Below are 13,839 nucleotides of genomic sequence, written 5' to 3'. Positions count from 1 at the left end.
TTATCGGTTTCACAAAGTTAAAATAAATAACTTACCTATATTGCCGCTTTTGGTTACTATTATTACTTTTCCTACTCGTTCAAATTTTGATTTAGACCCTACTGATCGACATTTTCAAAAAAGTAATCTGCTTAACAATTTACAGCAAAATGGGTGGTAGGTATTCATTAAAAAAAATTAATTTTGATAAATTGAGAAATAGGCGTAATGTGTAACATTTTTCTATAGGTACGTTAAAAATATTATACTTTTCTCAGTTTTCTGAATTCCTATAGGCTATAAATATAAAATGCGTTTTATAAAATTTTTTATTATAATTATAAAATACCAAGGAGGCCATTGAACTGTTTAATCTATAGAGAGTGGCTGCTTACGACTATGAATAGGTATGGTGGTATAAATGTATAATTCTATATTTTATAAGTTAGTAAATAAATTAAATTAACATTTTTTGTATAAATAATATTCCACGTTGTTGCCAGGCGCCAGCATTTTGGACGTAATTGTAAATTTTCAAATATAATATTAATTAAAATAATAATTTTTATTTACTTAATAAAAAACGATTTTTAAAAAGAATATGTTCAATTTTTGCATAATCTCTAATTTTTATATTTGTCGTGTAAGTTACAAACCGTTGAATTTATTCACAATGATTGTGTTCTTCTGTTTTTTAACTAAAACAGAAATTATAGTATTATTAATAATGAACTAGTAACATATGTTCATTTTCACCAATATGATCACAAGCCCGGATAGCTCAGTCGGTAGAGCATTAGGCTTTTAACCTAAGGGTCCAGGGTTCGAGTCCCTGTCCGGGCGAATCTTTTTTGTTTTTTTTTCGGACGTTTTATTTTTGGATACTATTTTATTAAATCATTTTTTAAGTGTCCAGCTTCCAGTGTCCAAGGGTACGATTCAAAATTTGTTTTTTTACAGGTATATTTACTATTAAAAAATTCTGAACGTAACAATGATGACGTGTTTCTTAATACCCAGGTATTATATCAGAAAAATAATAATACATCAACCTCGAATCGTTCATATCACAATTTAAAAATATAATAAAAAATACATAGTTACATTTATTTTAGAAGCGTTTAAAGTTAAAATAACATTTATCAAAATCATGAAAGTTAAAAAGTAAAAATTCATACAATTTTTAATTTTATTACCTAAGGTTTGAACATTGAATACAAGATTCATAATAACTTTTTTTTACCGGAAATTATACTTGCAACATCACTATTACCTACTTAAATTATTATTTCATTTTCGAACTAAAATAATCAAAATATTTAGTTTCATTTTAAGCTATTTAAAGGCATTTGAAAATTAAAACTGTTTTAGTTTTTTCTTCAAGTGTTGATATACATTTTGAGGCTCAGTCAAAAACCTTGAAAATGTTATACAAGATTCACAAATGATTGTTGATATAATAATTGTAATAATAACATAATAACACTACCCGTTTGAAATGTAATTATGTATTTTTATAATGCTACGCCTTTTTATGTATTAATTTCAATACTTAGTTTTTGAATGAGCATAATGCCATAATGTTTTTATATTATTTTTTGTTTTGTTTTGGGAGTGATTGCAGGACGTCCTGATGTAAAATTGTAAAAGGACCCTTGCAAGGGTTCACCATGGTTAATTTTTGCAGACCACGGTAAACACAGACTCCAGCTATATTGGGCTACCACACATTCCTCTCATCACAACGCAGTTGCGCACTAGCCGATCTTATTATATATTGGATGTCCGAGTCGGATGTACTACAAACTCTGAACTCATTAGTTGTAATTAATGTAGTTAAGATTCGATACCGACCGTTTTTAATTAGTTCAATATAGGCAATTTTCTAAGTGTGTGCGTGCGTGTCGTGTAAATGTGTGCGTAGCAATAGTGATCATTAGACGTGAATATAGTTACTGTATATAAAGTGCATAAAAGAAATAGCGGAGCGCTACACGAATATTAATTATTTTGTTTGTTTGTTTTGTTTTTTTTTCGTCTAACAGTATCAATCTTTTGCCAATTGTATTAACTAACCTAGTTATCCGGTAACATTTCTGAAAATATATATTTTTAATTCGTAATAAAGTTTACTTGAAATCGACTTTCTTATGTGTTTAAATTACATTTGTGGTCCAAAATTGTTATATCATTCAAAAATGAGACTACTGTGCGTTAAATATATTTACTATTTATATTTTACAATGATACGTGTATTCCATCACATTTTGGGGCAGTAAAAATGTATCGATTTTCAACTTTGGGGGTTGTTTCTGGTAGCAAATTGTATCTAGTCAGTACTTTCGGGAGTCAATGGTAATTAAATTAAAATCACCAGTCTTATTCAAAATAACCGGGAAAACGGGGACTTTCCGTATTTACCAGACATGAAATGATTTTCAAAATATTTTGTGCTATTTATAGGTATTTTTAATTTTAAACAATTTTTAGTTTTTTTTTGATTTATATAAGATTACATTTTTGATTTAGTATAAAAATGCTTGAACATGTTATGCAATAGGTTGCTTATAAGTTGTTATTAGTGGAATCAAAAAGAAAAAAGTTGAGCGTATACCACAAATATATTTGACGACCGTCTGAATAAGTTTAAATTTGACGAAATTAATTAATATTTACCTACCTGATTTTTTTTTTATAAGCATTTCAAGTTTAAATATTGATAAAATTCGTCAAAAACCATGGAAATTTCAACATTATTTCATAGTTAAATATGTATATAAAATATTAAAATTTTGTAGCTAAGGTTCCTCATAAGTAATCCCATACTCTGGAAACAAAAAAATCTAAAAAATATATAAACTTGATTTTTTAAAAATATTATGTAAACTTTGGGTTTTGTGCAAAATGCATGTCCTCAGAAAGATTGCGTAGGTAAGTACAGAATGTCAACTTGATCCGAATGCAATAATCTTTTTAAGATATACTTAGACAGCAAATATGTGTTATTATTCCACTAAAGGTTGTAAGCACGTGTATGCACTCTGCACGTATCAATATTGTATTTGAATATCAACTTTCCACAGTTAATATTACCTATTAGGAAGGACATAACTTTCTTTTGTTGTACGGAAGGTAGGTATGAGTATATGACGTCAATGAAGGCATATAAATATGACCTTTCGATGTACGTAAATATACTCATCGCTCACAAAACGTCATATTATTATATTTACCGTGCATAAAGTCCCTGATGCGGCTTAGTTGTATGTTACAATTATATATTAGTTGTACTACAGTATTACCTATATATGTAATCATAAAGTCGTGTTATTTATCTTTCTCTACATTAAATGGTTTCCTAAATCTACTCAAGCCATTCAATTTCAACAATCTTATTCTAAGTTTGCATACAACGAGCTGTGTTGAATATACATTATACCTTATAATATATTATTCTATATATTACGGTAAATTAATATGTTAAATGAAATACAATTTTATTCACCGTCATTAACGTTATTGCCCTGATGGCTGGTATACAGTGATACATATAAATATTTTCGTCATTTATTTGAAAATTATGTTGTGTTGTTGAAATGAAGCACACAATAATGAAAAAAAGGTCTACTGACTACAAATTACTTAAACAAAATTGGGGAGTGGTCCAATAATGTCTTCTAAAACGAGATCAAAATATTCCAATCAGGGAATAATTCGCACAGAAAAAGTTGTGTTGTTCGAATATAGTTGAAAGCGCATAACTTAATTTCTTAATTTTGTATTAAAATCTACCCGAACCTGTCTTGTTCAATAAAGAAACATAATAATTTTTATATCTTAAGGCAAATAATGTTATTATATATTCCGTAAAAACATCATTTACCGTACATAATGTTATATATTATAATGGCTGCACTGCAGTGACCCACATGTTGTAGATAATTCGAGGAATTAGTACTTTCGAAAAAATCCTAGATTATTTTCAAAGGAGAAGTCTGTTTCGATACATTCATTTTTTTCCCACAGACACATTGCAATTTTTAGTCACATTGTATAGAGACTAAAGAAAATTAGTGTCTTTAGAAATAGTATTTTTAAATTATGAAAATTTATATTGATAATTATTTGTTTTATTCAGTAGTTATTGCTATATTAAATTATATATCTTATAATAATATAATAATGTTTTTAAATAATACCTATTATTACAATAAAAATAGGTAATAATTTAAAATATTTAACATTTTATCATTAGGTATTTATTTTATTATGTATTTTTAGATATACTATATTATATTGATAAATGATAAATAAGTAATAACTTATGTTATTAAAAAACAAATGGGTACTTGCTATTTTATTTATTTTTAAAAATTGTTTTCTCATGACATCTTGATTTGTAAAGGACATTATTTTTAATAATATCAATTAATTACTTATCAATATAGTTATTTAGTAGGTATAATTAATTGTATGATGTCTAATACAATAGTTTATAACATAAATAATAATTATAATTAACATAAAAGAACAACTTGTAAAAATAAATAAATTATAATAGTAGGTAGGTAGGTATTAATCTATTATTATATAATATTATATTAAGATAGGTAGGTATATATTATGATAGTACATAATAACATGAATATCCATAATTAATATCGTGTCTTCAAATGTGCATTCTATAATTTTTCATAAATTTAAAATAGTATTTTTAAATGGCCTAACTGCAGTTGGCTGTACGCAAACGGCCAGAAAATTGGAAAATTATTCGAAACGGGCCACTCAGCACTCCTTTGCAAAGAGATCAGGATTTTCGCGAATAGACTAATTTATCGAATGGCCTAATATACATTTACACCACTACGTGTATAAGCATAATATACATTTACGATTTACACCACTACGTGTATAAGCATAATATAACCAAATGTATGGATGGTAATAACCGTTTAGAATAATAGTTGCATAATTCTATCTAAATTAAATATTAAATTGTTAATTTTTGATGTTATAAATGGCACTTAAAATATTACCGATCTCGTTGGAATTCATATAAGTATATACCTATATTATATAGGTATACCAAAATAAATTATTATTTACCTACCAAATATTATACATTTTTTTACGTCGACTGAAGGCCGTCGTCGACGCTACGAGCAGTACCTACACGCGTGACAAGGTCAGACGCCGCTATATATTACGAGGCATGCGCACAAAGCCACGCGCATACAGAGCGCCGTAGTGTTTTTTTCCATTAGGAATATTATTATTATAATATAACATAATAAGTGCCCGAAAGCAGCTGCCGAACCGACACGAGTGTTCTCGGGTGGGGGGAAATGTTGAAGCACCTTCAATATAGCCCGCGGGCTCACCGTTCCGAACGCAGCTGACCTATTCAGTATAACTTAAGCAAAATGTTGTACTATAACATAATACACTGTGAGGCCCCCCCTCCCCCGCACACTTCACTTGGTTTTAAGTATATCTCCAGTGAAGTGCTTCGGAGAGACGCCGTTTCTCCGGTGTTTATTTCGGTATGAGATCATAATATACCATTGCCCGCAGGTGTAAAGTCCCTTCCTAGGGACAAAAGCAGTAAAGCGTATAATATTAGTCCAAGACTATTACTATCTACTAGCTACGAATTACGATCTAATCGCGTATACATCAAGCCGAATCTGGACTTACGACCAAACATCGCCTCATATAGGGCAATCTACCATGTCTACTTCAGACTTTTTATGTCTAATTTTCAAATAAAGGACCCCTTCGTCTTCGTGCAATTTTGTGAAATATATTATGTGGCCCGAATTTGCTCATCGCAATTTGTAGCTTTAAAAATGAATAGTTGCGACATTACTGCACAAAAAGAATAAGACAAAGTAACGTTTTGTGCGTTTCTGGCACACAGAAGTGAACCATTAGTATGTACTTAAGTTAGATAGATTCAAAGCTGGGAAAGTTAAATTAATATACAAATTACTTAGGTTATATAAAAACTAATTAAAGTGGTTACAACTTGTAAGTTAGTTTCTAAAAGGTATCAATTTTTTGACTTAGTTGGAAGTAAATTTTATTATATTTTAATAATTAAATTTTATTAAATTTTACTTACAAAATAATTTTCAAAATTTCGTGATTTTAAATAATTTTGTCAACATTTGAACTTCAAATGATGGAAAAAATCATGTGCAATGTGCATGTATTTTTAAATTCCTATAAGAGCAACTAAGAGGGATTTTTGAGGGATTACATTTTTCAACTTTTTGACCATGTTTGAAAAATGTCCAAACAATTAAAAAACTAAAAAAATTCAATAATTTTAATTACCTATAAAATATATATTAGTAATTTCATTGAGTATAAAAAATGATAATTTAAGAAACACTCTTTTCGAGTCTTTTTAAGCTTATAGACACTGTCAATTTTAAATATTTTTAGTTTTTTTTATAAATATCGATAGAAAATTGTTTGTTGGGTCAAATTCTTGAAAATGTAATCCAAGGTTCCTCACAAGTTGTTATGGTTACACTGGTTACAGATGAAAAATATCAAAGACACATATGCACGATTTTTACATGCGTTTCAAGTTCAAATTTTGAAAAAATGTATTAAAATTATGAAAATTTGCTAAATTATTTTGTATTTAAAAATTTAAAAGAAGATTTTTTTATAGTAGTAGATTTATTTTGTTAAAAATATTTTTTAGTAAAATATTGTATGTATAATTTATGAATACCAATAATTACTGTTTTAGTTAAAAATTAGACTAAGATTATTTTAAGTATTAAAATTTGTGCACTAGTAAACAATTTATAAACAAAGTTTATTTTTATAGACATTTTAAGTTCAAATATTTACGAAATTAGATATTCCAAGAAAGAATAATGATGCTAGTTATTTCGTTTTAATTTAAAAACATCATTCTTAAATCTTAAGGGCTTCAAAATTTTACGTGGGTATATTATAAATAATTTTATTATACTCAATAATATTTTCGAAATATTTAAGTTGATTTTAAGCTATTGCCTATTACCTATTATTATACATTTATACCATGAACCTAATCACACTGTTCTATGGTTAGGTGGTAATGCGATATTTACTCAAAAGTTAATAACAATAATATTATATGTTAGAAGTAATAATTAAATATTAATTAATATATTATAATAAATGCAATGTTTTCGGCAAAAATTAAATCAGCCTCCTAGCAGAGTATTGTTGTAACAATTATAGCGTTTTCATCTGTTTTAAGCTAGGTATAATTTATTGTACCTACAGGTCTCATTAGTTCATTACAACACATACCTACATTGTTATTTTAAAAGCTTTATGCTTGAATATTGTTTTTCTGTGTGCTGTGTGCATTTTGTGTATTTTGTGTAATTACTATAATTACTAATTGCCAATTGGTCATCAAAATATTTATAATATAATTGGTACACTTATTGTAGGTATACATTATAGTATATGAATAGTACTAACGTCATATATTTTCTATGATTGTGTAATTCTAAAAAAACTTTTAAGGACTGCTATTTAGTATTTAGGTATATGTTTACATGTTTCATACAGATTTGTTCATTTATTGGTAAACTTAAATCATTTGGAGAAAATGTCACCTCTTTTCCCACTTTAATAATTTTAGACCTAATAGGTAAAAAATGTTTATTATATTTTTACCACTCTGAGAACTCGCGCCAAGTTACGCCACTGTACGTAACCACTACCTGAAAAGTTAGTTCACTGAGCCTGCAATTATTCAAAGATATTACGAAGTGTTGAAGGAGCCAAAAGTAGGTATAATATTTTATTATTTTATAATCACTGAAACACTCGGTTTCGCGTCGGACGTTGATTCACCATAAGGATTGATAAGCATCATATGTTACATTATACACGACTTAAATGTTAATTTAAATAATGTAATTTAGTTATTAGTTTAATAAAAAAATAATCAGCACTTGACACATTTACGAATGAATACAGTTTTTAATACTGCTGCGCCCTCTATACGCTAAAGCATGTATAAGCTTGTCTCTTGTGCTGGCATAGCAACGACGGTCTTATCAACTAACTTTATATTGTACCTACGAATACGAGAAGAAAAATAATATTAAATAAAATTAAATTTGCAAAACTTATTGGAGACAATAATAGTATGCATTTGAAAAATTTTATTTAACGTTTAAAAACGTACAAAAGATAAAACAATTATTTTAATACAAAGTAGGTACCTAGCTATAAAATTAATTACAATATAGAATTTAACAGAATATTAGGTATGTTTTAAGCAACATTAAACATTTATCTCACTCGTAAAATGATTTATATTAAATTAGTGACATAAATTCAAACCAATATGTATAGTGCTTTTTTTTACCAAACAGTTAAGTACTAATGGGTAAACCAATGGCGTATCTGGGGGAGGGGGTATAGTTATAAGTTAAAATATTATATTATTATATAGGTACTTATCTGTTTTTATACATGATATCCTGAAAGCTTGGTTATTAATTATTGTTATTGTGAATGTCAAGTTCGATTTCGATCAAACAATTCAAACCAAGATGTTATTTTATCTGGGATTTATATTATTTATTTACCTCGACAGCTGCAGACACATTCCTACTATACGATGTACCTAGTAGAACGACGCAATAATTATATGTCTGTGGAACGATTTTACATCCTCTCGAAAATGTTTATTTTATTTTGGAAAGCAAAATGTTCTTACTCTGTACGTACGACTTGTGTAACACTTTTTTAGCTCTTACGTTTATAAAAATGTTAACGACTCGAAACAAACGTCACATTTGGAACTTACCTCCGCACTTCCGCACCTCTCCACCGTCCTGCAGCGCTGCTACACTATGGTTCGCATAATAATAATAATAATATGTAAGTTGTTATACTTTTCGTAATAATTTCCGCCAAACTATATAGAAGTTTGCCTCACTTAACTCGTACCACAACATCCATTCTGTCCCGCGAGTTTGTAATATATATATATATATACGACAATTATTGTGAAAGACTACGATGTGGGAATCCACGAGGCATTATATATATAATACAAAAGACGGTAAATCTAAATAATGGTACTTTTACGGCGTTTTGTCTTGTGGACATAAATTCATGTAATTTGTATTTATATTTGGAAACGTTGACCAATACGTTTCTATACATGGCTCGGCCCTAACTCCATTCCGAGGTCTAATATTATATATACTGTAGGTGCTCCCGAAGATTTATTTGGTTTTAAAGTCCCCTATAAGTACATAAAGTGTCTGTATATGTATGATCGAGGTGTTGAAGCTATTAGGGGCTTAAACCCTCGCTAGGCCATAATATATAATATATTGTATTTGCAATAATATTATAGTGTAATATTAAAATATTGTAACGACCGTACGTATATATACGTATACGGTATCTGAGTTAACCAAATTCTATATTATGGTAGGTATATTATAGACGTGCAATTATATTATATTATGTTTTCGTTGAATGCCCTCGTGGAAACCTTGCTAAAATAGAAAAACATAACATTTTTACAATTTAGGCGCCTCATTAATATTATCATAATATTTAAAAGGCTTAATAATTATTGTTATTATATCACGCCTTGTAATCCAAAGATCAACCCTTAAACCTAAAAAACCGGGCAAGTGGGTAATGCTCTGCTGTACATAAGATAGGTGTCGAGAGAAGTCACTGAAATTGCAGATGTAGGTGTTTAATTTGAATACAAACAAAAATCATTGTACGTGAAAAAAGATTATGACCGAAAACGGTCTGTCAGCCTAAAATATTACTGAGTAAATATACTGAGGTATATTTAAGATATTATTGTGATTAAAGTAATTTATCTTACTATTAGGCATTAGGTAGTACGCTAAACTACGTTACATTAATTTCAGTCAAAAAAATTGCACCTTTGACCTCCCTGCAAATGCACCAACTAGATTCATTTTCCCTCTGAAAAAGATATTGAAGTTGAAGATTGAAGTATTATTTCGGGTTTCGACTATACTTATCGTATAGATACACAGACAAAAAAAAAAAAAAATATAAACCACACATCTTTGTCAAATCAATACTTACGACTCCGCTCAAAATCTAAAAAATATACAATCAGATTATAATATAAGTTATAACAATTTATAGATATACACACTCTTATTTCAAAAAAAATTTAATATTACATGTTTTTTTTGCTTGTGCATCTGTCAGTTACATTATCAACTGCAGATATACCTACCTACTGCGATTGAATTAGAAACATTAAGAAGATTTCACCAGCGGCATGTGTTGTCAGTTGTCACTGTCTAACAAAACGTAGAATATACCTACCAGATTTTCATTTTAGCGGTACTAATTTTCGTTATAAGCTTTAATATTAGAGTACATTTATCTATAATTTCAATTTAAAAATGTTCATAAGTCGCTTAAAAATGTCGTAAAAAAATCTGACTTGACTACCAACATAGACCATTTTCGTTCCTACACCAGATCTGTACCTAGGTAGCAAGTAAAAAAAAATACTGCATATTACCTATGTTAGTTTCTTTAGTAAAACAATTTCTTATAGGTTATATTAGTTCCTACACTAATCGTTTATCTGTTATTATTGAAAAATGATAATATGAATTAGGTGCTTATATTTTTTATTTTAATATTTTATGTATTAAAATGTAATGTTTAAGTTTAACTGAAAAAAAATAATAAAAATACCATAATACATTTTATAAATAAATAATTGTAAATTTATTATTAGTGAACGATTCGTGTAGGAACTAACATTAGTAGTTTTTGCTGTGTTTGAAATTACACATAACAATTTTTCTATCGTGTAGGAAATTACATATCTACCTACATCCTATACGTATATTTTTTTATCGTGTAGGATTTAACGTAGGTATGTGATTTATTATGTTCTTCTCTCGTGTAGGAACTTACTATTCCCCGTTTTAATAATTTTTGGGAAATTAATATTGTATAAGTACCAGATACTGTCAAATTATTGTCACCATAATAATAATATTACAATTTAAAGTACTGTGGTTTGAATATATAGATGCGTGGGCGATGTGTATATAATAGTGAAGTGAGTGTTGTGTGAAGGAACTTATAATTATATATTATTTATTTTTAAGTGCGAACTATTATTGTTTATTCTTCAATTTATTTTGGTGTCGAACGGAAAGCCACATTTATACACATTTATAAAGATTTGTATGCGGTTATGTAGGTACACAACAACAATAACAGTAATACCATTATCATTTTATAAAATTTAATTTTTAAAATTATCTTATTTCAGTATTTATCAACTGATTTAATAAAAATTCTAAAAAGAAAATAATCATTCTAAAATGTATTAGTGGTATCTAAAAAACCTCTGATAGTATTTAATATTTTTTCATCTTTTCAGTTGCATTTAATCAGTCGTGTTTAGTATTGTAATTAAATTTGTTCGATCCATTTGGAAAAAAATCTTAAATCACCCGGGAAATCTATGCACAATAAAACCAATGTAGGTACAACGCTGTTTATCAACATGTGATAGTAAAACATATTTTCTTATAAAAAACAAAATTAATTATTAATTGCTCATTGAATTTAGAAACACTTGAAACCATATTATTATAATTTATAAGATATGATTTGTAAAAATACTTCTGTATGAGGGGGTATTTCCCCTATCTCCTCCCCCTCTAGGCCCCTCAAATACGCTACTGCGACAGTACAAAACGCACAGTGTGCATAATTTGCTACCTACTTAAGTGAAGTAAGTTGATCGTTGATTATTATCAGAGGAATCAAATATTGTGCGGAGCTAGTTTCCACTTAATCGACAAGTTTTAATTAAGACGTTGATTGATTTCTTCACTTTACAGCAGTCTATATATGTTCACCCAGCGTATAATCAGAGATCATTAGCCGTTGTGTTTCGCTGGGGTTTTGGTTACACCCTTTATTAATTATTTACCGTGTTGGGTTACTTTGTAAATAATTTTGTGCCGAAAATGTGTTGTTCGATTATATCTAACCTATAGGTACTTTATAGGTACATATATTTAATTGGATTAACCGCTGTGGCTAGAAATCAGCAATAATTTGAAAACAATAAAATTGCAATGAGTGAAAAATATTTTAAATTTTAGATTATGATTGGACTATTGGAGCCCTAAATGTGGTTTTATTAATGTGGTAGTGGCCAATGCTGGTTTTACATTGATATGTATGTTTTTAGTTTATTATTATTTTGTGTCTTTCACACAATTACATCCGTCTGAACAGTAAAAATCCTTCAATTGTATTTTTTGAATGTAGTTTCAAGTAGGAAATTGCATCTAGTTGGTACTAATTTAAGGTGTCAAAAGTAAAAAACACCCAGTATTAAGGAAAAACGAGAATTTTTACTCAAAACTAGTTTTTGAAATATTGTTTTTTGTTATGAATTTAAAAGTGAGAAACTGTAGTGACAACATATTCCACAAATATACATATTGGTTTTTCCTAGACATGATATTATTTTTTAAATATTTTTGTTAAGCGTTAGAAGTTCTAATTTTGACAAGATCACGAAAAATTGTAAACTACCTATTTTGCAGTTCGAAATCTATAATTTTAGGTTACTGATACCTAAATATCCATAAATAACAATACGTAATAATTTATGATAATATCAATGTTTATGCAATTATAACAAATATGCCACATTACAAATAGCATGGCAATAATACGTATTGACTTGAACATGTAGTATTGTAATACCACGATTTGCATTGACATTAAATCTGGCAATATCACGTTATGCATTGAACATCAGTTTTAAAATCGATTTTATTCACAAAAGTAATCGATATAATTTAATTCTGACTACAAAATTGAATTTCTCACATTTTTTCCCATAAAATTCGATGTTTAAGTAGTTTAACTCGGTTTTCGAAATTTTGGCAATACCACGTTTTGGATTTGCACCCTTCAATTGCAATATAAATATAATATAATAAAATATACTTATAGTATTATAGACTAACTACAGACTATCTCCGCCTGTACCTACTCGTTTTTTGTATGTTATGATTTATTATCAATTCAAATTTAACATAACGTCATCCATTACAGTGATCTACTAAATGGCGAGATATACCTACTATACAACAGATTTCATGGCGAGTTCCCATATTTTTTTCTTCAAAAAGTATTACTTGTATTTTATAAACATTATTAAATAACATGTCCGTGATTTTTATTAGGTTTTTGTTTATCACTTTAATATTTCAAATGTCATAATTAAAAACGTTTAATTAATTATAATTTGTTATACTCAATAAATATTATTATTTTTGAAGTATATTACAAATTAATATTAGCATAATATATAATTGTAATACTCAAAGATGATAAACAGTAAAAAAAAACTAAATAATAAAAATAAATAAATACAACTTTTTGAATGGAAAAACGGTAAACATTAATACCATATAATTATAATTGAGTGATTCACTAAGCATGTTAACTCCCCTTTTATCCATGCGTTTATTCAATTGTAATTTTTGGAATTATTAATTATAGGTTCTTATAACCCATATTATTTGACACTTCGATGTTGTATACCATTTAACTGTTCAAGGAGTGGACATACGATCAATTTTTTTTTACTACACACGTTAAACCAATGATTTTTGATAATATATAAATCAAAATTTAAATAAGTAGTTACTGAATAATAATAATTATTAAACTATTATAATATGTACCTACTAAATAAAATAATCCTTAATATTGGTTTTAAATTGTGAGTGGTTGGGGGGGGGGGAGGGGGCTCCAATTCCA

At 27.9% G+C, this 13,839-nt stretch overlaps 1 non-coding gene across 1 annotated transcript; it reads left to right on the top strand.

Annotated features, from left to right (window-relative positions):
* Positions 1–749: 749 nt before the first annotated feature.
* Positions 750–822, top strand: TRNAK-UUU. Its single transcript has one exon. It is a non-coding gene; the product is annotated as a tRNA-Lys (tRNA).
* The last annotated feature ends 13,017 nt before the right edge of the window (positions 823–13,839 follow it).

Source organism: Acyrthosiphon pisum, chromosome X (genome assembly GCF_005508785.2).
Source record: "Acyrthosiphon pisum isolate AL4f chromosome X, pea_aphid_22Mar2018_4r6ur, whole genome shotgun sequence".
In the NCBI taxonomy this organism is placed as follows: Eukaryota; Metazoa; Arthropoda; class Insecta; order Hemiptera; family Aphididae; genus Acyrthosiphon; species Acyrthosiphon pisum.
Note: the sequence above shows the minus strand (reverse complement) of the source record. Positions and strands in the feature narration are given on the sequence as shown.